Here is a 22975-nt window from a genome sequence, read left to right as displayed (position 1 = left end):
TTGATGAAGGTAAAGAGTCAGGTATTAAGCTTAAGTATGATAGTGTTAAATCTTTTATGAATACCGATGCTTTTCAAAAGTTTAGCACTTGATACGTCTCCAACGCATCTATAATTTTTGATTGTTCCATGCTATTATATTATTTGTTTTGCATGTTTAATGGGCTTTATTATGCACTTTTATATTATTTTTGGGACTAACCTATTAACCGAAGGCCCAGTGCAAATTGTTGTTCTTTTGCCTATTTCAGTGTTTCACAGAAAAGGAATATCAAACAGAATCCAATCAGAATGAAACCTTCACGAGGATCTTTTTTGGAACAAACGCAATCCAGGAGACTTGGAGTGGAGGTCAAGGAAGCCATGAGGTAGGGCGGTGCGCCCAGGGTGGCAGGCGCCCCCCACCCTCATGGGCCCCTCATAGCTCCGCCGACCTACTTCTTTCGCCTATATATACTCTTATACCCTGAAAACATCCAGGGGAGCCACGAAACCACTTTTCCACTGCCGCAACCTCCTATACCCGTGAGATCCCATCTGGAGACCTTTTTCGATGATTTTTCGGAGGGGGATTCGATCACGGAGGGCTTCTACATCAACACCATAGCCTCTCCGATGATGTGTGAGTAGTTTACCACAGACCTTCGGGTCCATAGTTATTAGCTAGATGGCTTCTTCTCTCTCTTTGGTTCTCAATACAAAGTTCTCATCGATGTTCTTGGAGAAGTATTTGATGTAATACTTTTTGCAGTGTGTTTGCCGAGATCCGATGAATTGTGGGTTTATGATCAAGTTTATCTATGAACAATATTTGATTCTTCTCTGAATTTTTATATGCATGATTTGATATCTTTGCAAGTCTCTTCGAATTATTAGTTTGGTTTGGCCTACTAGATTGATCTTTCTTGCAATGGGAGAAGTGCTTAGCTTTGGGTTCAATCTTGTGGTGTCCTTTCCCAGTGACAACAGGGGCAGCAAGGCACGTATTGTATTGTTGCCATCGAGGATAAAAAGATGGGGTTTATATCATATTGCTTGATTTATCCCTCTTCATCATGTCATCTTGCCTAATGCGTTACTCTGTTCTTATGAACTTAATACTCTAGATGCATGCTGGATAACGGTCGATGTGTGGAGTAATAGTAGTAGATGCAGAATCGTTTCGGTCTACTTGACACGGACGGGATGCCTATGTTTATGATCATTCCTAGATATTCTCATAACTATGCGCTTTTCTATCAATTGCCCGGTGGTAATTTGTTCACCCACCGTAATATATGCTATCTTGAGAGAAGCCACTAGTGAAACCTATGGCCCCTGGGTCTACTTTACATCATATAAGTTTCCGATCTATAATTCTAGTTTACTATTTTTTTGCAATCTTTACTTTCCAATATATACAAAAATACCAAAAATATTTATCTTATTATCTTTATCATATCTCACTTTTGCAAGTGGCGGTGAAGGGATTGACAACCCTTTATCGCGTTAGTTGCAAGGTTCTTATTTGTTTGTGCACGTACTAGGCGATTTGTGTGTAGTCTCCTACTGGATTGATACCTTGGTTCTCAAAAACTGAGGGAAATACTTACGCTACTTTGCTGCATCACCCTTTCCTCTTCAAGGGAAAACCAACGCATGCTCAAGAGGTAGCAAGAAGGATTTCTGGCGCCGTTGCCGGGGAGATCTACGCTCAAGTCAAGACATACCAAGTACCCATCACAAACTCTTATCCCTCGCATTACATTATTTGCCATTCGCCTCTCGTTTTCCTCTCCCCCACTTCACCTTTGCCGGTTTATTCGCCCTTTTTCTGTTTGTCTCTTTTCGCTTGCCTCTTGTTTGCTTGTGTGTTGGATTGATTGTTTGTCACGATGGCTCAAGATAATACCAAATTATGTGACTTTTCCAATACCAACAATAATGATTTTATTAGCACTCCAATTGCTCCTACTACCGATGCTGAATCTTGTGAAATCAATACCGCTTTGTTGAATCTTGTTATGAAAGATCAATTTTCTGGCCTTCCTAGTGAAGATGCCGCTACCCACCTAAACAACTTCGTTGATTTGTGTGATATGCAAAAGAAGAAAGATGTGGATAACAATATTGTTAAATTGAAGCTATTTCAGTTTTCGCTTAGAGATTGTGCTAAAACTTGGTTCTCTGCTTTGCCTAAAAATAGTATTGATTCATGGAATAAGTGCAAAGAAGCTTTTATCTCTAGGTATTTTCCTCCCGCTAAGATCATCTCTCTTAGAAACGATATTATGAATTTTATGCAACTTGAGCATGAGCATGTTGCACAACCTTGGGAGAGGATGAAATTAATGATACGTAATTGCCCTACACATGGTTTGAATTTATGGATTATTATACAAAGATTTTATGCTGGATTGAATTTTGCTTCTAGAAATCTTTTAGATTCAGCCTCGGAAGGCACTTTTATGGAAATCACTTTAGGAGGAGATACTAAACTCCTAGACAATATTATGGTTAATTATTCTCAATGGCGCACCGAAAGATCCACTAGTAAAAAAGTGCATGCTATTGAAGAGATTAATGTTTTGAGTGGAAAGATGGATGAAGTTATGAAATTGTTTGCTAATAAGAGTGTTTCTTCTAATCCTAATGATATGCCTTTGTCCACTTTGATTGAGAATAATAATGAATCTATGGATGTGAATTTTGTTGGTAGGAACAATTTTGGTAACAACGCGCATAAAGGAAATTTTAATTCTAGGTCGTTTCCTAGTAATTCCTCTAATAATTATGGTAATTCCTACAACGACTCTTATGCAAATTTTAATAACATGCCCTCTTATTTTGAGACTATTGTTAAAGAATTTATGAATTCGCAAAAGAATTTCAATGCTTTGCTTGAAGAAAAATTGCTTAAGATTGATGAGTTGGCTAGGAACGTGGATAGAATTTCTCTTGATGTTGATTCTTTGAAACTTAGATCTATTCCACCTAAGCATGATATAAATGAGTCTCTCAAAGCCATGAGAATTTCCATTGATGAGTGCAAAGAAAGAACCGCTAGGATGCGTGCTAAAAAAGATTGCTTTGTGAAAGCGTGCTCTTCTAGTTTTCATGATAACAATGATGAAGATCTAAAAGTGATTGGTGTGTCTCCTATTAAATCTTTGTTTTCCAATATGAATCTTTATAAAGATGGGACTGGAGATGAGTCAACTATAGTTAGAAGGCGTCCCAATGATTCGGAGTTTTTAGATCTTGATGCAAAAATTGGTAAAAGTGGGATTGAAGAGGTCAAAACTTTACATAGCAATAAACCCACTAATTTTGGATTTCAAGGAATTTAATTATGATAATTGCTCTTTAATATATGGTATTTCCTTGTTGCAATCCATGTTAAATTCTCCTCATGCTTATGATCAAAACAAAGCTTTTACCAAACATATCGTTGATGCTTTAATGCAATACCATGAAGAAAAACTTGAATTAGAAGTTTCTATCCCTAGAAAACTTTATGATGAGTGGGAACCTACTATTAAAATTAATATTAAAGATCATGAATGCTATGCTTTATGTGATTTGGGTGCTAGTGTTTCCACGATTCCAAAAACTTTGTGTGATGTATTAGGTTTCCGTGAATTTGATGATTGTTCTTTAAATTTTCATCTTGCGGATTCCACCATTAAGAAACCTATGGGAAGGATTAATGGTGTCCTTATTTTTTCAATAGGAATTATGTGCCCATAGATTTCATTGTTCTTGATATAGATTTCAATCCTACATGTCCTGTTATTCTTGGTAGACCTTTCCTTAGAACGATTGGTGCAATTATTGACATGAAAGAAGGAAATATTCGATTCCAATTTCCGTTAAGGAAAGGCATGGAACACTTTCCTAGAAATAAAATTAAATTGCCTTATGAATCAATTATGAGAGCCACTTATGGATTGCATACCAAAGATGACAATACCTAGATCTATTTTTGCCTTTATGCCTAGCTAGGGGCGTTGAACAATAGCGCTTGTTGGGAGGCAACCCAATTTTATTTTTGTTCCTTGTTTTTTGTTCATGTTTAGTAATAAATAAATCATCTATCCTCTGTCATGATTGTGTTTTTTATGTTTTAATTAGTGTTTGTGCCAAGTAAAGCCTTTAGGATCTTCTTGGGTGATTGTTATTCGATCTTGCTAAAAACAATTAGAAAGTATGCGCTCACGAGAATAATTTTCATTTTTTACCAGAGAGCGATAAAATACCAATTCCAACTGCAGTGGATCAATATACAAAGTATTCAGGACTTCCTAATTTCTAAAGATTTTTGGAGTTACAGAAGTAATCGAAACCTACAGATTACTATAGACTATTCTGTATTTGACAGATTCTGTTTTTCGTGTGTTGTTTGCTTATTTTGATGAATCTATGGCTAGTATCGGGGGGTATGAACAACAGAGAAGTTGGAATACAGTAGTTTTAACACCAATATAAATAAATAATGAGTTCATTACAGTACCTTAAAGTGGTCATTTGTTTTCTTATACTAACGGAGCTCATGAGATTTTCTGTTGAGTTTTGTGTTGTGAAGTTTTCAAGTTTTTGGGTAAAGATTTGATGGATTTTGGAATAAGGAGTGGCAAGAGCCTAATATTGGGGATGCCCAAGGCACCCCAAGGTAAAATTAAAGGACAACCAAAATCCTAATCTTGGGAATGCCCCGGAGGCATCCCCTCTTTTGTCTTCGTCTATCGGTAACTTTACTTGAGGCTATATTTTTATTCACCACATGATATGTGTTTTGCTTGGAGCATCTTGTATGATTTGAGTCTTTGCTTTTTAGTTTATCACAATCATCCTTGTTGTACACACCTTTTGGAGAGACACACATGAATAGGAATTTATTAGAATACTCTATGTGCTTCACTTATATCTTTTGAGCTAGATAATTTTGCTCTAGTGCTTCACTTATATCTTTTTAGAGCATGGTGGTGGTTTTATTTTATAGAAATTATTGATCTCTCATGCTTAATTATATTATTTTGAGAGTCTTTTATAACAGCATGGTAATTTTCTTTGGTTAAGAAATTAGTCCTAATATGATAGGCATCCAAGATGGGTATAATAAAAACTTTCATATAAAGTGCATCGAATACTATGAGAAGTTTGATACTTGATGATTGTTTTGAGATATGAAGATGGAGATATTAGAGTCATGTTAGTTGAGTAGTTGTGAATTTGAGAGATACTTGTGTTAAAGTTTGTGATTCCCGTAGCATGCACGTATGGTGAACCGTTATGTGATGAAGTCAGAGCATGATTTATTTTTTGATTGTCTTCCTTATGAGTGGCTATCGGGGACGAGCGATGGTCTTTTCCTACCAATCTATCCCCCTAGGAGCATGCGCGTAATACTTCCTTTCGATAACTAATAGATTTTTGCAATAAGTATGTGAGTTCTTTATGACTAATGTTGAGTCTATGGATTATACGCACTCTCACCCTTCCACCATTGATAGCCTCTCTAGTACTGCACAACTTTCGCCGATACCATAAACCCGCCATTTAACTTCCTCAAAACAGCCACCATACCTACATATTATGGCATTTCCATAGCCATTCCGAGATATATTGCCATGCAACTTTCCGCCGTTTCGTTTATTATGACACGCTCCATCATTGTCATATTGATTTGCATGATCATATAGTTGACATCATGTTTGTGGCAAATCCATCGTTCATAATTTTTCATACATGTCACTCTTGATTCATTGCACATCCCTATACACCGCCGGAGGCATTCACATAGAGTCATATTTTTGTTCTAAGTATCGAGTTGTAATTCTTGAGTTGTAAGTAAATAAAAGTGTGATGATCATCATTATTAGAGCATTGTCCCAGTGAGGAAAGGATGATGGAGACTATGATTCCCCCACAAGTCGGCCATAAAAAGAAAAAAAGAAAAAAAGAGGCCATAAAAAGGCCCAAATAAAACAAATGAGAGAAAAAGAGAGAAGGGGCAATGCTACTATCCTTTTTCCACACTTGTGCTTCAAAGTAGCACCATGATCTTCATGATAGAGAGTCTCTTATGTTGTCACTTTCATATACTAGTGGGAATTTTTCATTATAGAACTTGGCTTGTATATTCCAATGATGGGCTACCTCAAAATGCCCTAGGTCTTTGTGAGCAAGAAAGTTGGATGCACACCCACTTAGTTTCTTTTGTTGAGCTTTCATATACTTATAGCTCAAGTGCATCCGTTGCATGGAAATCCCTACTCACTCACATTAATACCTATCGATGGGCATCTCCATAGCCTGTTGATACGCCTAGTTGATGTGAGACTATCTTCTCCTTTTTGTCTTCTCCACAACCACCATTCTATTCCACCTATAGTGCTATATCCATGGCTCACGCTCATGTATTGCGTGAAGAATGAAAAAGTTTGAGAACATCAAATGTATGAAACAATTGCTTGGCCTGTCATCGGGGTTGTGCATGATTTAAATATTTTGTGTGATGAAGATAGAGCATAGCCAGACTATATGATTTTGTAGGGATAGCTTTCTTTGGCCATGTTATTTTGAGAAGACATAATTGCTTGGTTAGTATGCTTTAAGTATTATTGTTTTTATGTCAATATTAAACTTTTGTTTTGAATCTTTCGGATCTAAATATTCATGCCACAATAAATAAAATTACATTGAAAATTATGTTAGGTAGCATTCCACATCAAAAATTCTGTTTTTATCATTTACCTACTCGAGGACGAGCATGAATTAAACTTGGGTATGCTTGATACGTCTCCAACGTATCTATAATTTTTGATTGTTCCATGCTATTATATTATCTATTTTGGATGTTTAATGGGCTTTATTATGCACTTTTTTATTATTTTTGGGACTAACCTATTAACCGAAGGCCTAGTGCAAATTGCTGTTTTTTTGCCTATTTCATTGTTCCCCAGAAAAGGAATATCAAACGAAATCCAAACAGAATGAAACCTTCGCGAGGATCTTTTTTGGAACAAACACAATCCAGGAGACTTGGAGTGGAGGTCAAGGAAGGCACGAGGCGGCCATGAGGTAGGGCGGCGCGCCCAAGGGGAAGGCGCCCCCCTCCCTTGTGGGCCCCTCGTAGCTCCACCGACTTACTTCTTTCACCTATATATACTCTTATACCCTGAAAACATCCAAGGGAGCCACGAAACCACTTTTCCACCGCCGCAACCTTCTGTACCCATGAGATCCCATCTAGGGACCTTTTTCGGCGATCTGCCGGAGGGGGATTCGATCACGGAGGGCTTCTACATCAACACCATAGCCTCTCCGATGATGTGTGAGTAGTTTACCAAAGACCTTCGGGTCCATAGTTATTATCTAGATGGCTTCTTCTATCTCTTTGGTTCTCAATACAAATTTCTCCTCGATGTTCTTGGAGATCTATTCGATGTAATACTTTTTGCTGTGTGTTTGCTGAGATCCGATGGATTGTGGGTTGATGATCAAGTTTATCTATGAACAATATTTGATTCTTCTCTGAATTCTTATATGCATGATTTGATATCTTTGCAAGTCTCTTCGAATTATCAGTTTGGTTTGGCCTACTAGATTGATCTTTCTTGCAATGGGAGAAGTGCTTAGCTTTGGGTTCAATCTTGCGGTGTCCTTTCCAAGTGAGAACAGGGGCAGCAAGGCACGTATTGTATTGTTGCCATTGAGGATAAAAAGATGGGGTTTATATCATATTTCTTGAGTTTATCCCTCTACATCATGTCATCTTGCCTAATGCGTTACTCTGTTCTTATGAACTTAATACTCTAGATGCATGTTGGATAGCGGTCGATGTGTGGAGTAATAGTAGTAGATGCAGAATCGTTTCGGTCTACTTGACACAGACGGGATGCCTATGTTTATGATCATGCCTAGATATTATCATAACTATGCGCTTTTCTATCAATTGCTCGGCAGTAATTTGTTCACCCACCGTAATATATGCTATCTTAAGAGAAGCCACTAGTGAAACCTATGGCCCCCGGGTCTACTTTACATCATATAAGTTTCCGGTCTATAATTCCAGTTTACTATTTATTTTATTTTGCAATCTTTAATTTCCAATATATAAAAAAATATGAAAAATATTTATCTTATTATCTTTATCAGATCTCACTTTTGCAAGTGGCCGTGAAGGGATTGAAAACCCCTTTATCGCTTTGGTTGCAAGGTTCTTATTTGTTTGTGCAGGTACTAGGTGATTTGCATGTAGTCTCCTACTGGATTGAGACCTTGGTTCTCAAAAACTAAGGGAAATACTTACGCTACTTTGCTGCATCACCCTTTCCTCTTCAAGGGAAAACCAACGCATACTCAAGAGGTAGCAGCACTAAATATTGACTTGACTCTGAGATAGTAGCTTCTTTTTGTGAATCATTTGCTACTCATGTTGATCTCCCTAATGAGAAGTGGTTTAAATATCACCCACCTATTAAAGAATAAATTAAAGAACTAGAACTAGTTAAAGAAGAAACTATACTTCATAAGGTTGATTCAGTTGTTCCTACTGCTTATATTGAGTAACCACCTTTCCCTGTTAGGATAAAGGAACATGCTAAAGTTTCAATTGTGGTTAACAGAAGTTATATTAGAACACCCAAACCTGATGAACAAATCAAAGTAGAACCTAGTGTTGCTATGGTTAAGGATCTCCTGGAAGAAAATATAGATGGGCATGTTATTTACTTCTGTAATGAAGCTACTAGAATTGTCAAACCCGGTAGAATGGATAATCATAGACCCATTGTTGGCATGCCCGTTGTCTCAGTTAAAATAAGAGATCATTGTTATCATGGTTTATGTGACATAGGTGCTAGCGTGAGTGCTATTACCTATACCTTATATCAAGAAATTATGAATGACATAACACCCACAGAGATAGAAGACATTGATGTTACTATTAAACTTGCTAATAGAGATACTATATCAGCAATTGGGATTGTTAGAGATGTTGAAGTCATGTGGGAAAATAAAGTACCCTTATGATTTTCTTGTTCTTGGTTCCCCACGAGATGACTTTTGTCCTGTTATCTTTGGTAGACCTTTCTTGAACACTGTTAATGCTAAAATTGATTGTGAGAAACAAACTGTCGGTGTTAGCTTTGGTGATGAGTCGCATGAGTTTAATTTTTCCAAGTTTAGTAGAAAGCTTCATGAAAAGGAATTGACTAGTAAGGATGAAATAATTGGTCTTGATTCTATTGATGTGCCTCCTACTGATCCTCTAGAACAATATCTGCTAGACCATGAAAATGATTTACATATGCATGAAAGAAATGAAATAGATAAGATTTTCTTTGAACAATGTCCTCTGCATAAACACAATTTGCCTATTGAAACTCTAGGAGGTCCTCCTCCACCTAAAGGTGATCTTATGTTTGAATTAAAACAATTGCCAGATACTTTGAAATATTCTTATCTTGATGAAAAGAAGATATATCCTCTTATTATTTCGTCGACTCCCCTAGGGTTTTGGGATTTTAGGGGTATTCATAGATCAAAGAGGCGGTCTGGGGGCACGCAAGGTGGGCACAACACACCAGGGCGCGCCTGGGCCTCCTGGCGCGCCCTGGTGGGTTGTGGCCCCCTCGGGGCACTCCCCAGGCGCAGGCAGGGACCCTTGTGTTACTTTTGGCCCATAAAAATTCTCTTTAAAGTTTCGTGGCATTTGGACTCCGTCTGATATTCATTTTCTGCCTGTAAAAAACACAGAAAAAATAGGAACGGGCACTTGGCACTATGTCAATAGGTTAGTACCAAAAAATGATATAAGATGACTGTAAAATGATTATAAAACATCCAGGATTGATAATATAACAGCATGGAACAATAAAAAAAATTATATATACGTTGGAGATGTATCAGCATCCCCAAGCTTAACTCCTACTCGTCCTCGAGTAGGTAAGTGATAAAAACAGAATTTTTGATGCGGAATGCTGCCTATCATGTCATATCATATTATTTTCTTTATAGCATGGGCAATTGGACTTTTAGTTGTTCAAAGCAATAGTCTAGTTTTGACATGATAATTTAGATACTCAAGCATATCAACAAGCAACCATGTCTTTCAAAATAACAATGCTAAAATAAGTTATCCCTAGCCCATCATGCTCAAACATTGATCCATTCATGAAACACACTCGAATATTAGCTACACCCAATAATTAAGTATGATCATATTGCCTCCTAGGTAGTGCTTTTATTAGAGAAGATGGAGACTCAAAATAAAAATTTGCATAAAGTAAAAGAAAGGCCCTTCGCAGAGGGAAGTAGGGATTTGTAGAGGTGCCAGATCTCAAAGCGAAAAACTTAGAGATATTTTTTTGAGAGGTGTATCCATCCCACCAACGAAAATGACTTAGAGTTCCCAATATTTTCCATGCATAGATATATCATAGGCGGTTCCCAAACTGAAAATAAAGTTTATTCCTTTTTCCACCATACTTTCAGTTTCCATGGCTAGCCGTATCCACGGTTGCCCTCCATACCAACACTTTCCAAGGAATTTATTATTTTGGCAACATAAAGTAAATTCATTTTTGCATTTTGGGACCGGGCATCCCTAATACCTTTGCCTTACTCTCGTGCAATGACAAGTGAATAAACACTCATCTTGAGAATAACACATCTAACATGGAAAATATTAGCCACCCTCACTGCTCCGCGAGCAAAACAAACACACAAAAGAGAAGTTTATTTTGAAAATTAGAGATGGCACATGCAAATTTTCTTAGAATGGCAAAATAATACCGCATATAGGTAGATATAGTGGACTCATGTGGCAAAAACTGGGTTAAAGGTTTTTGGATGCACAGGTAGTGATCATACTTAGTGCAAAATGAAGGCTAGCAAAAGATTGGGAAGCGAGCAACTAAGAAATAGATAATATCATAAGCAAGCATTAAGCATAAATAACACCGAACAATGCACCATAAGTAGGATATAATTTCATTGCATGACTATTGACTTTCGTACTTGTATAGGTAATCACAAACCTTAGCACCAATATTCTTACTAAAGCATAATTACTCATTAACATAACTCACATATCACATCATCATATCTCAAAACTATTACTAAGAATCAAGTTTATTTTGTCCAGTGATCTTCATGAAAGTTTTTATTATATCCTTCTTGTATATCTATCACTTTGGGACTAATTTTCATGTATTGCTTTTCACAAGCTCCAACAAATATAAGTGAAGATCATGAGCATAATAAAATTTTCTTTCTCTCACATTAATTTAAGTGAAGAAAGATAGAATTTCTTGAAAATTTTACGGACTCTCAAATAAATCCAAGTGAAGCAAGAGAGCATTTCTTCAAAAATACTAAAGAACACTGTGCACAAAAAGATATAAGTGAAGCACTAGAGCAAGTCCATTGTTCATAAAAATTTAAGTGAAGCATAGAGAGCAATTCTAACAAGTCATGACATAATTTTGGCTCTCCCAAATAGGTGTGTCCAGCAAGGATTGATAACTTTGAACACAAAATAAAACAAGCGAATACTCATATCATACAAGACGCTCCAAGCAAAACACATATCATGTGACGAATAAAAATATAGTTTCAAGTAAAATACCGATGATCGTTGGAAGAAAGCGGGGATGCCACTCGGGGGCATCCCCAAATTAATTGGTTGCTCAATTTTGGATAATATCTTGGGATGCCGGGGCATCCCCAAGCTTAGGCTCTTCCATCCTTCCTTCATCCATCGTAAGATAACCTAAAACTTGAAAACTTCAATCACACAAAACTCAACAAAACCTTCATGAGATCCGTTAGTATAAGAAAATAATAAATCACTACTATAAGTGATGTGTCAAACCAATTCATATTTTGTTTTTGTATTATATCTACTTTATTCCAACTTTTCCATGGCAAAAACTCATCAAAGAAAACCATAGAGCCATCAATATAAGCACAGAACACAAAGAAAACATAATCTGCCAAAACAAAACAGTCTGTAGCAATCTGACTATTTCGAATACTTATGTAACTACAAAAATTCTGAAAAATTAGGAAGCCCTGAGAAATTTGTGTATTGATCTGCTGCAATTTGAATGGGTATTTGATCGCTCTCTGGTAAAAAATGAAAATTAATTTCGTAAGCATAAAAGTTTCTGTTTTTTCAGCAAGATCAAACAACTATCACCCAAGAAGATACTAAAGGCTTTACTTGGCACAAACACTAATTGAAACATAAAAAACACAATCATAACAGTAGCATAATTGTGCTAACACACAAAAACAGGAAGCAAAAAGCAAAAACAAAATTTTATTCATTGGGTTGCCTCCCAACAAGCGCTATAGTTTTACGCCCTTAGCTAGGCATAAAGCAAGGATCTAAGTTTTGTCATCCTTGTCCAACTCTTCAATCAAACACTTAGAATCCTTCAAAGATTTAGCATAAAGAAACAATATTTCTGGGAATAAATTCAAATATCTCATTCTTGCAAAAAAGATCTATTATCACTTCAACAAAATCCGGGTGAACACTAATCATCTTAAGATCTCCATTATTACTATTACTGGAAGTTGCACCCTTGTTCTTGGATCTACCCCTCCTTATGGGAGTTTTCTCGATAGTTTTAGCGGAAGCAAAAGCCGTGCTTCGATTACTAAAGATTTATTCCAATTTATCAATCCAAGACGGACTTTCTTCTATTCTTTCATGGGCTAAAGTACTCTTCTCTTTTAACAACTTAAGAATATCTCCCTCCTTTGACCCAATATTGGTAGAAAATTTATGAATCTTTTTATCGATAATTTCCATATGATCTTCGGTGAGCATTTTCTTTTCAATAGCATATAGTCTTTCCATGACATGCTCAAGAGTCGAAGTTGTTTCATTAATCATAAGTGGTGCCGAGCCCACTAAGTTTCCCATAGCATTAAAGGCATCAATAGAAGGACACATCAAGAAATTTCCACCGGTAATCGTATCAAGGACAAATCTATACCAAGTGGTGATGCCAACATAAAACTAACGAAGAAGAACAACGGTGGATTGCTTATGGGTAGATTTATTATGAGCATTGCAAATCCTATACCAAGCATCTTTTAAATTTTCTCCTCCCCTTTGTTTAAAGTTGAGAACCTTGTTCTCGGGAGTGTAAGCAATAGAGGAAGAACTATCCATAATGATAATAACGGCAAACAAGGTTGCACATAAAACAGATCCGACAAGAAAACGACGAACGAAAAAGAGAGGCAAATAAAACGACAAATTTTTGTGAAGTGGGGGAGAGGAAAACAGGAGGCAAACGGAAAATAATGTAAATTACGAGGAGATGAGATTTGTGATTAGGAACCTGGTATATGTTGAAGATCCTCCCCAGCAACGACGCCAGAAAATCCTTTTGATGTCGCTTGAAGCTACGTCGGTATTTCCCCAAAGAGGAAGGGATGATGCAACACAACGGCGGTAGGTATTTCCCTCAGATATGAAACCAAGGTTATCGAACCAATAGGAGAACCAAGCAACGCAACGTAAACAACACCTGCACATAGATAACAAATCCTCGCAACCCGACGTGTCAAAGGGGTTGTCAATCCCTTTTGGGGTACGGCGCCTCAAGATAGGCAAATGGACGTGAGATAAATTTGTAGTAGATTGATATATCGAACGCCAAATAAAATAAATAAAGAAAAATTGCAGCAAGATATTTTTGGGTTTTTGGTTTAGTAGATCTAAAAATAAATGCAAGAGAAAAGTAGATCGCAAAGGCAAATATATAAGAAAGAAGACCCCGGGGCCGTAGGTTTCACTAGTGGCTTCTCTCGAGAAAAATAGCAAACGGTGGGTAAAGAAATTACTGTTGGGCAATTGATAGAACCTCAAATAATTATGATGATATCCAGGCAATGATCATTATATAGGCATCACGTCCAAGATTAGTAGACCGACTCCTGCCTGCATCTACTACTATTACTCCACACATCGACCGTTATCCAGCATGCATCTAGTGTATTAAGTTCATGGAGAAACGGGGTAATGCAATAAGAAGGATGACATGATGTAGACAAGACCTATCTATGTAGAGATAGACCCCATCGTTTTATCCTTAGTAGCAACGATACATACGTGTCGTTTCCCTTTCTGTCACTGGGATCAAGCACCGTAAGATCGAACCCACTACAAAGCACCTCTTCCCATTGCAAGATAAATAGATCAAGTTGGCCAAACAAAACCCAAATATCGGAGAAGATATATGAGGCTATAAGCAATCATGCATATAAGAGATCAAAGAAACTCAAATAACTTTCATGGATATAAAAAGATAGATCTGATCATAAACTCAAAGTTCATCGATCCCAACAAACACACCGCAAAAGAGTTACATCAATCGTATTGAGACTCAAGAGAGAGAGATGAAGCCATCTAGCTATTAACTAGGGACCCGAAGGTCTACAAAGAACTACTCACGAATCATTGGAGAGGCACCAATGGAGGTGGTGAACCCCATCTAAGATGGTGTGTAGATTGGATCTGGTGGTTCTGGACTCTCCGGCGACTGGATGAATATTTCGCCGACTCCCCTAGGGTTCTAGGATTTTTGGGGTATTTATAAAGCAAAGAGGCGGTCCTGGGGGCACCCGAGGTGAACACAACACACCAGGGCGCGCCTGGGCCTCCTAGCGTGCCCTGGTGGGTAGTGCCCCCCTCGGGGCACCCTCCAGGCACAGCTAGGGCCCGTTGTGTTCCTTTTGGCCCATAAAAATTCTCCATAAAGTTTTGTGGCATTTGGACTTCGTCTGATATTGATTTTCTACGGTGTAAAAACACAGAAAAAATAGGAACTGGCACTTGGCACTATGTCAATAGGTTAGTACCAAAAAATGATATAAAATGACTATAAAATGATTATAAAACATCTAATATTCATAATATAACAGCATGGAACAATCAAAAATTATAGCTACGTTGGAGACGTATCATTTTCCAACTGTTAATTGTGATGTTTTTATGCATAATAATGCTTTTTGGAGTAATTCTAATGCATTTTCTCTTATAATATGCATGGTACACACAAAGAGGGAGAATTCTGGCAGCTAGAAATCTGGACTAGGAGACGCTACGTCAGGTGATGTCTACTACACAACCTTCTTCTTGTAGACGTTGTTGGGCCTCCAAGTGCAGAGGTTTGTAGGACAGTAGCAAATTTCCCTCAAGTGGATGACCTAAGGTTTATCAATCCATGGGAGGCGTAGGATGAAGATGGTCTCTCTCAAACAACCCTGCAACCAAATAACAAAGAGTCTCTTGTGTCCCCAACACACCCAATACAATGGTAAATTGTATAGGTGCACTAGTTCGGCGAAGATATGGTGATACAAGTGCAATATGGATGGTAGATATAGGTTTTTGTAATCTGAAAATATAAAAACAGCAAGGTAACTAATGACAAAAGTGAGCACAAACAGTATTGCAATGCTAGGAAACAAGGCCTAGGGTTCATACTTTCACTAGTGCAAGTTCTCTCAACAATAATAACATAGTTGGATCATATAACTATCCCTCAACATGCAACAAAGAGTCACTCCAAAATCACTAATAGCGGAGAACAAACGAAGAGATTATTGTAGGGTACGAAACCACATCAAAGTTATCCTTTCTGATCGATCTATTCAAGAGTCCGTAGTAAAATAACATGAAGCTATTCTTTCTATTCAATCTATCACAGAGTTCGTACTAGAATAACACCTTAAGACACAAATCAACCAAAACCCTAATGTCACCTAGATACTCCAATGTCACCTCGAGTATCCATGGGTATGATTATACGATATGCATCACACAATCTCAGATTCATCTATTCAACCAACACAAAGAAATTCAAAGAGTGGCCCAAAGTTTCTACCGAAGAGTCAAGATGAAAACGTGTGCCAACCCCTATGCATAAGTTCACGAGGTCACGGAACTCGCAAGTTGATCACCAAAACATACATCAAGTGGATCACGTGATATCCCATTGTCACCATAGATAAGCACATGCAAAACATACATCAAGTGTTCTCAAATCCTTAAAGACTCAATCTGATAAGATAACTTCAAAGGGAAAACTCAATTCATCACAAGAGAGTAGAGGGGGAGAAACATCATAAGATCCAACAATAATAGCAAAGCTCGCGATACATCAAGATCGTTCCGAATGAAGAACATGAGAGAGAGAGAGAGATCAAACACATAGCTACTGGTACATACCCTCAGCCCCGACGGTGAACTACTCCCTCCTCGTCATGGAGAGCGCCGAGATGATGAAGATGGCCACCGGAGAGGGATTCCCCCTCCAACAGGGTGCCAGAACGGGTCTAGATTGGTTTTCGGTGGCTACAGAGGCTTGCGGCGGCGGAACTCCTGATCTAGGTTTCTTTCTGGATTTTGGGGTTATATAAGAGGTGTTGGAGTCGGGAACAAGTCAGGGGGGGTCCCCGAGGCGGCCACGAGGTAGGGGGCGCGCCCCCACCCTCGTGGTGCCCTAGGGACTCTTCTGGAACATCTTCGATACTCCCTGGGCTTCTTCTGGTCAAAAATGATCTCCATGAAATTTCAGGTCAATTGGACTCCGTTTGGTTTTCCTTTTCTGCGATACTCAAAAACAAGGAAAAAATAGAAACTGGCACTGGGCTCTAGGTTAATAGGTTAGTCCCAAAAATCATATAAAATAGCATATAAATGCATATAAAACATCCTAGATGGATAATATGATAGCATGGAACAATCAAAAATTATAGATACGTTGGAGACGTATCAAGCATCCCCAAGCTTAATTCCTACTCGTCCTCGAGTAGGTAAATGATAAAAACGGAATTTTTAATGTGGAATGCTACCTAACATATTTATCCCTGTAATTCTCTTTATTGTGGAAAGAATATTCAGATCCATAAGATTCAAGACAAAAGTTTAATATTGACATAAAAATAATAATACTTCAAGCATACTAACTAAGCAATTATGTCTTCTCAAAATAACATGGCCAAAGAAAGTTTATCCCTACAAAATCATATAGTTTGGCTATGCTTCATTTTTGTCACACAAAAATGCTCTCATCATGCACAACCCTGATGACAAGCCAAGCAATTGTTTCATACTTTAGTAATCTCAAACTTTTTTCAACTTTCATGCAATACATGAGCGTGAGCCATGGGCATAGCACTATGGGTGGAATAGAATATAATGATGGGGGTTGTGTGGAGAAGACAAAAGGAGGAAGTCTCACATTGACGCGGCTAATCAACGGGCTATGGAGATGCCCATCAATTGATGTCAATGCGAGGAGTAGGGATTGACATGCAATGGATGCACTAGAGCTATAAATGTATGAAAGCTCAACTAAAAGAAACTAAGTGGGTGTGCATCCAACTTGCTTGCTCACGAAGACCTAGGGCATTTGAGGAAGCCTATTGTTGGAATATACAAGCCAAGTTCTATAATGAAAAATTCCCACTAGTATATGAAAGTGACAAAACAAGAGACTCTCTATCGTGAAGATCATGGTGCTACTTTGAAGCACAAGTGTGGAAAAAGGATAGTAGCATTGTCCCTTCTTATTTTTTTTTCTTTTTTTATTTGGCCTTTCTTTTCTTTCCTTTTTTATTTGTCCTTTTATTTCGGGACAATGCTCTATTAATGATGATCATCACACTTTTATTTATTTACAACTCAAAGATTACAACTCAATACTAGAACAAAATATGACTGTATATGCATGCCTCCAGCGGTGTACCGGGATGGGCAATGAATCAAGAGTGACTGATACGTCTCCAACGTATCTATAATTTTTGATTGCTCCATGCTATATTATCTACTGTTTTGGTCATTATTGGGCTTAATTATACACTTTTATATTATTTTTGGGACTAACCTATTAACCGGAGGCCCAGCACAGAATTGCTGTTTTTTTGCCTATTTTAGGGTTTCGAAGAAAAGGAATATCAAACAGAGTCCAAACGGAATGAAACCTTCGGGAATGTGATTTTCTCACCGAACATGATCCAGGAGACTTGGACCCTACGTCAAGACACAAAAGAGGAGGCCACGAGGTAGGGGGGCGTGCCTACCCCCCAGGCACGCCCTCCACCCTGGTGGGCCCCCTGTTGCTCCACCGACGTACTTCTTCCTCCTATATATACCTACGTACCCCCAAACGAACAGATACAGAGCCAAAACCCTAATTCCACCGCCGTAACTTTTTGTATTCACGAGATCCCATCTTGGGCCTGTTCTAGAGCTCCGTCGGAGGGGGCATTGATACGTCTCCAACGTATCTATAATTTTTGATTGCTCCATGCTATATTATCTACTATTTTGGACATTATTGGGCTTTATTATCCACTTTTATATTGTTTTTGGGACTAACCTATTAACCGGAGGCCCAACCCAGAATTGCTGTTTTTTGCCTATTTCAGGGTTTCGAAGAAAAGGAATATCAAACGAAGTCCAAACGGAATGAAACCTTCGGGAACGTGATTTTCTCACCGAACATGATCCAGGAGACTTGGACCCTACGTCAAGACACAAAAGAGGAGGCCACGAGGTAGGGGGGCGTGCCTACCCCCCAGGCACGCCCTCCACCCTGGTGGGCCCCCTGTTGCTCCACCGACGTACTCCTTCCTCCTATATATACCTACGTACCCCCAAACGATCAGATACGGAGCCAAAACCCTAATTCCGCCACCACAACTTTCTGTATCCATGAGATCCCATCTTGGGGCCTGTTCCGGAGCTTCGCCGGAGGGGGTATCCATCACGGAGGGATTCTACATCATCACCATAGCCCCTCCGATGAAGTGTGAGTAGTTCATCTCAGACCTACGGGTCCATACTTATTAGCTAGATGGCTTCTTCTCTCTTTTTGGATCTCAATACAATGTTCTCCCCCTCTGTTGTGGAGATCTATTCGATGTAATCTTCTTTTTGCGGTGTGTTTGTTGAGACCGATGAATTTTGGGTTTATGATCAAGTCTATCTATGAACAATATTTGAATCTTCTCTGAATTCTATTATGTATGATTGGTTATCTTTGCAAGTCTCTTCGAATTATCAGTTTGGTTTGGCCTACTAGATTGATCTTTCTTGCAATGGGAGAAGTGCTTAGTTTTGGGTTCAATCTTGCGATGTCCTTTGCCAGTGATAGTAGGGGCAGCAAGGCACGTATTGTATTGTTTCCATCGAGGATAACAAGATGGGGTTTTCGTCATATTGCATGAGTTTATCCCTCTACATCATGTCATCTTGCTTAAGGCGTTACTCTGTTTTCATTAACTTAATACTCTAGATGCATGCTGGATAGCGGTCGATCAGTGGAGTAATAGTAGTAGATGCAGGAAGGAGTTGGTCTACTTGTCTCGGACGTGATGCCTATATACATGATCATGCCTAGATATTCTCATAACTATGCTCAATTCTGTCAATTGCCCAACAGTAATTCGTTCACCCACAGTAGAATACTTATGCTCTTGAGAGAAGCCACTAGTGAAACCTATGGCCCCCGAGTCTATCTTCATCATATCAATCTTCCAATAGTAAGTTATTTCCTTTGCTTTTTACTTTGGTTTACTTTGCAACTATCATAAAAATACCAAAAATATTATCTTATCATATCTATCAGATCTCACTCTCGTAAGTGTCCGTGTAGGGATTGACAACCCCTTATCGCGTTGGTTGCGATGATTTATTTGTTTTGTTCAGGTACTATGGACTCGCGCGTAGCCTCCTACTGGATTGATACCTTGGTTCTCAAAAAATGAGGGAACTACTTACGCTACTCTGCTGCATCATCCCTTCCTCTTCAGGGAAAAACCAACGCAGTGCTCAAGAGGTAGCAGGCATCGATCACGGAGGGCTTCTACATCAACACCATAGCCTCTCCGATGAAGTGTGAGTAGTTTACCTCAGACCTACAGGTCCATAGTTATTAGCTAGATGGCTTCTTCTCTCTTTTTGGATCTTAATACAAAGTTCTCCCCCTCTCTTGTGGAAATCTATTCGATGTAATCTTCTTTTGCGGTGTGTTTGTTGAGACCGATGAATTGTGGGTTTATGATCAAGTTTATCTATGAACAATATTTGAATCTTCTCTGAATTCTTTTATGTATGATTGGTTATCTTTGCAAGTCTCTTTGAATTATCAGTTTGGTTTGGCCTACTAGATTGATCTTTCTCGCAATGGGAGAAGTGCTTAGCTTTGGGTTCAATCTTGCGGTGTCCTTTCCCAGTGACAGTAGGGGCAGCAAGGCACATATTGTATTCTTGCCATCGAGGATAACAAGATGGTTTTTTTATCATATTGCATGAATTTATCCCTCTACATCATGTCATCTTGCCTAAGGCGTTACTCTGTTCTTATGAACTTAATACTCTAGATGCATGCTGGATAGCGGTCGATGTGTGGAGTAATAGTAGTAGATGCAAGCAGGAGTCGGTCTACTTGTCTTGGACGTGATGCCTATATACATGATCATACCTAGATATTCTCATAACTATGTTCAATTCTGTAAATTTCTCAACGGTAATTTGTTCACCCACCGTAAAATACCTATGCTCTTGAGAGAAGCCACTAGTGAAACCTATGGCCCCCGGGTCTATATTCATCATATTAATCTTCCAATACTTAGTTATTTTCATTGCCTTTTATTTTACTTTGCATCATTATCATAAAAATACCAAAAATAAAATCTTATCATATCTATCAGATCTCACTCTCGTAAGTGACCGTGTAGGGATTGAGAACCACTTATCGCGTTGGTTGGGCCTCCAAGTGCAAAGGTTTGTAGGACAGTAGCAAATTTCCCTCAAGTGGATGACCTAAGGTTTATCAATCCGTAGGAGGCGTAGGATGAAGATGGTCTCTCTCAAGCAACCCTGCAACCAAATAACAAAGAGTCACTTGTGTCCCCAACACACCCAATACAATGGTAAATTGTATAGGTGCACTAGTTCGGCGAAGAGATGGTGATACAAGTGCAATATGGATGATAGATAAAGGTTTTTGTAATCTGAAAATATAAAAACAGCAAGGTAACAAATGATAAAAGTGAGCATAAACGGTATTGCAATGCGTTGAAACAAGGCCTAGGGTTCATACTTTCACTAGTGCAAGTCCTCTCAATAATAATAACATAATTGGATCACATAACTATCCCTCAACATGCAACAAAGAGTCACTCCAAAGTCACTAATAGCGGAGAATGAACGAAGAGATTATGGTAGGGTATCAAACCACCTCAAAGTTATTCTTTCCCATCAATCCGTTGGGCTATTCCTATAAGTGTCACAAACAGCCCTAGAGTTCGTACTAGAATAACACCTTAAGACACAAATCAACCAAAACCCTAATGTCACCTAGATACTCCAATGTCACCTCAAATATCCGTGGGTATGATTATACGATATGCATCACACAATCTCATATTCATCTATTCAACCAACACAAAGAACTTCAAAGAGTGCCCAAAGTTACTACCGAAGAATCACGACGAAAATGTGTGCCAACCCCTATGCATAGGTTCATGGGCGGAACCCACAAGTTGATCACCAAAACATACATCAAGTGAATCACGTGATATCCCATTGTCACCACAGATATGCATGGCAAGACATACATCAAGTGTTCTCAAATCTTTAAAGACTCAATCCGCTAAGATAACTTCAAAGGGAAAACTCAATCCATTACAAGAGAGTATAGGGGGAGAAAACATCATAGGATCCAAATATAATAGCAAAGCTCGCGATACATCAAGCCACCTCAAGAACATGAGAGAGAGAGATCAAACACATAGCTACTGGTACATACCCTCATCCCCGAGGGAGAACTACTCCCTCCTCGTCATGGAGAGCACCGGGATGATGAAGATGGCCACCGGAGAAGGATTCCCCCTTCGGCACGGTGCCAGAACGGGTCTAGATTGGTTTTCGGTGGCTATGGAGGCTTCTGGTGGCGGAACTCCCGATCTATTGTGCTCCCCGATCGTTTTAGGGTATATGGGTATATATAGGAGGAAGAAGTACGTCAGGGGAGCCACGAGGGGCCCACGAGGGTGGAGGCCACGCCCTAGGGGGGTGGGTGCACCCCCTACCTCGTGGCTCCCTCATTTCTTTCCTGGCATGCACTCCAAGTCTATCACGTTGCTTTCCTTCCAAAAATAACTTCTCCAGAAAGTTTCATTCCGTTTCGACTCCGTTTGATATTCCTTTTCTTCAAAACACTGAAACAAGGGAAAAAACAGGAACTGGCACTGGGCTCTAGGTCAATAGGTTAGTCCCAAAAATAACATAAAAGTGGATAATAAAGCCCAATAATGTCCAAAACAGAAGATAATATAGCATGGAGCAATCAAAAATTATAGATACGTTGGAGACGTATCAGCATCCCCAAGCTTAATTCCTGCTCGTCCTCGAGTAGGTAAATGATAAAAACAGAATTTTTGATGCGTAGTGCTACTTGGCATAATTTCAATGTAATTCTTCTTAATTGTGGTATGAATATTCAGATCCGAAAGATTCAAGATAAAAGTTCATATTGACATAAAAATAATAATACTTCAAGCATACTAACTAAGCAATTATGTCCTCTCAAAATTTACATGGCCAAAGAAAGTTCATCCCTACAAAATCATATAGTTAGTCATGCTCCATTTTCGTTACACAAGAATGCTCTCATCATGCACAACCCCGATGACAAGCCAAGCAATTGTTTCATACTTCATTAATCTTCAAACTTTATAAAGCTTCACGCAATTCATGAGCGCGAGCCATGGATATAGCACTATGGGTGGAATAGAATATGATGTTGGGGGTTATGTGGAGAAGACAAAAAGGAGAAAGTCTCACATCAACGAGGCTAATCAATGAGCTATGGAGATACCCATCAATTGATGTTAATGCAAGGAGTAGGGATTGCCATGCAACGAATGCACTAGAGCTATAAATGTATGAAAGA

Source organism: Triticum urartu, chromosome 1, assembly GCF_003073215.2.
Source record: "Triticum urartu cultivar G1812 chromosome 1, Tu2.1, whole genome shotgun sequence".
NCBI lineage: Eukaryota > Viridiplantae > Streptophyta > Magnoliopsida > Poales > Poaceae > Triticum > Triticum urartu.
This window is presented reverse-complemented; position numbering follows the sequence as displayed.